The sequence below is a fragment of the Otolemur garnettii genome, unplaced genomic scaffold (genome assembly GCF_000181295.1).
Source record: "Otolemur garnettii isolate 467f Iridium unplaced genomic scaffold, OtoGar3 scaffold00001, whole genome shotgun sequence".
NCBI classification, from domain to species: Eukaryota; Metazoa; Chordata; class Mammalia; order Primates; family Galagidae; genus Otolemur; species Otolemur garnettii.
In genome coordinates, this window is record NW_003852396.1 from 31,126,961 (window position 1) to 31,130,068 (window position 3,108).

Below are 3,108 nucleotides of genomic sequence, written 5' to 3' on the forward strand. Positions count from 1 at the left end.
TCTGAGCTACTTTGAAAGCTGATCACCAAATGTTTAACTCTGAGCTAACTGCTTTAACACTATGCAAGATATTTTGGATTCCAAAACACTTGCTGCTGTTTACTAAGTATGAAATCCAAACAAATTTCTGTCAACCTTATTAACCAACAAAGCTTGTTAGAAGTTGATTTTTTTTTTCAAAACTGTAATAAAATCGGTGTTTTGCAGCTGCTTGAATACATTGATCTTGTGGACTTTTCGTGTGGCAAAAGTTTGTTAATTTAATTTTGACCCAAAAAGAAGCTAAGGAAGTGTTCCAAAAAGTTTACTTGAATAGCTTTCTTTTTTTTGGTTTTGACAATAACTTATTTTCATCATTAGGATTAACTGAACATTGAAACACACTAAACCAAGCATTGGTGTTGTTTTTTGAAAAAAGAGATGATTTTTTGAAAATGATTGAATTCCTTAAGGATAAAAAAGGGTGTTGATTTGATCATTTTGGTTGCTAATTCACCAATGTATAACATCAATTACTCCTTTTTGAAATATGTTTATAAAAAAAAGTAAAAAAACCAAAAATGCTTGTTTAAGGAATACACACTAAAGGAATTCAAAAAGAAGTTTTATAAATACTGAGTTAAATACTAAGCCAAAACCTGGATCACAAACCATGTCATGGTCTGTGAACTTGGCACTGTGTGTGCGTGTGAAATGGGACAGAGCCGTGGAGATAAAAAGGTGGACCCCACTTTGATGCAATAATTGATACAATTTATTACGCCTGCAGGCGGGCTGGAACACCACAGGGTCATTCAGCACCCGAGTGGCAGGTGAAGAGCTGTTTTATACCATTATTTTGCAGGGTCAGCAAGCTAGCGCAATACAGAAGCCAATCATAGCAGTTAGAGAGGGGTCGCAAGGTGAGGGTACATAACGATTCATACATCACAAGATACATATTACTTCATCATCATAAGATGGGGTACATCACAAGCGGTTACACAATTTAGGGTGGGGGTACATGCTAACTTAAGGTACATTAGCTCACAAATCATCAAATGAGGAGTATTGGGTAAGTTTCTGAGAACAACTTGGGCCTTAAACCAACTTGAGCCCTTTTCACCTGGGACTCACCCCTCCCTCCCTTCCTTCCCTTATCTTCTTGAGCTTCTTTCCAGAACTTAACTTCTTTTCCCTTGTGGGGCCTGAGGCTAAAAGGTTTAGGAGAAATTCTTTTTACAAGTATATGGGGTTTGTTGCATTTTTTACTAGTCCTGGGAGTTAGGGGCTGGGGGCTCGGTTATTACACCTGAAATATCATTTGCTGGTACCCAGAACATTGACATAGTTGATTTCAATGGCAAAGGTTACTTAATGGAAGATCATTTTCACATCAGCATTGGACAATGTGTGCCAGATCAACAATACTTTTAAATTTAAATGAAACGAAAAAAACAATTCCAGTGTCCACAGTTTTGAAAAACTTAAAAGAAGTAGGCCCAAATGCCTGTGTAAGTGGTGCAAAAAGAAATCTTTACTCATCAAATATCAGTTGCAACTGTGGGCACAAAATGTTTGGGGTAGGTTTTTATTCATTCATCACACTGTTCTGTGGTTATAACTATGAATGAACTTGCTTGTTATTTATGATGGGTTGAACTTAGAAAATTTAGTTGTTGAACCTGAACAAATTATTTCCAAACAAACTCAACACATTACCAAATAACAGAAGAAAAATAATTAAAAATACAATGTATTTCAATATGGAAAATCTCAGACACAACTGTATTTGAAGGCACAATCGAGTAGGATGAAGCTTGCATCAATTCCTGAATTCCCTTGAGAATCATCAGGAATCCAGTACTATCACCTGCACAAAGTGCTGTGTTATATAACTCCTTAAATACCACCAGCAAAAAGATGTGTTGTCTGGCATGGGATTTATTTTCTGTATTGGTAGATGAATTTGTGAATTTTTGGACAAAACTATGTATAACCTACCTAAGATTTACATAATTGGATTTCTAGACAACTATGGATATGAAAATAAGCAACAATACTTGTAATTTATAATACAAGTGGGCATGGGCTTGGGAATGTTCAACAGATTTGTCACTCACATTCACGTCCTGAGGTCACTGGAGAATCCTAAAACATGCTTACAGGTAACTTAATTGTTTTGGTCACTGTCAATAGCAGCCACTATTCACTCTGAAAGACCATGAGCTAACTCCAGATTTGGGCTCAATCCCATGAGGGTGGTGCCACCCTTGGTGAGAAGGAGCAAGAGTTTCCTTGATTCAATCACTTTGATTGTTGTCCTGATTAAGTAGGGGGTGGAGTCCAGTCCATTATCAAGATCCAATCAAGAAGTGCTGAAGTCTCCACCCACCCCATTAAGGTGGGAATATAAGCCTATTCCCTGCTCCTCATTGATCATTCTGTTGGAAGAGCTGCAGGTAGCAGGATCTCTCCAGGCCTAGGAGTCCCTGCAGCCACTGAAGCCCCCAGATCTCCAGGAAGTTCCCAGTGGCCACCATCATGCCCTCAGCCCCACTCAGGGTGGCTGTGGTATGTATGAGCAACATTAACAGGAGCATGGAAGCCCATAGCATGCTCAGGAAAAAAGGACTCAGTGTCCAGTCCTTTGGGATTGCCTCTCGTGTGAGGCTTCCAGGACCAGGACCCAATTTCGCCCTGATTTATGATTTTGCAACCCCATATAAAGAGATGTACAATGACCTTCTAAGGAAGGACAGAGAATACTACACAGGCACTGGACTCTTACACATCTTGGGAAGAAACGAGAGGATCAAGCCGCGTCCTGAAAGATTTCAGGAGTGCGGCGCTTCCTTTGATGTCATCTTCACCTGTGAGGAGAGGGTCTATGACAGAGTAGTGACAGAGCTGTGTTCTAGAGAACAGGAGACCTTCCAGCCCGTGCATGTGATCAACGTGGACATCGTGGACGACCCAGAAAGTGCCACCTGTGGAGCGTTCCTCATCTGTCAGCTGTGCCAGGCCCTTCAGCAGATGGACGACATGGAGGACAACATGGATGAGCTGCTCCTGCAAGCGGAGGAGAAAACGGGAAAGCGTTTTCTTCACACCGTCTGCTTCTACTGA

The 3,108-nt window shown here is 40.4% G+C and overlaps 1 pseudogene; it reads left to right on the top strand.

The window, feature by feature from the left end:
- Positions 1-2,523: 2,523 nt before the first annotated feature.
- LOC100950141 lies at positions 2,524-3,108 on the top strand (annotated as a pseudogene).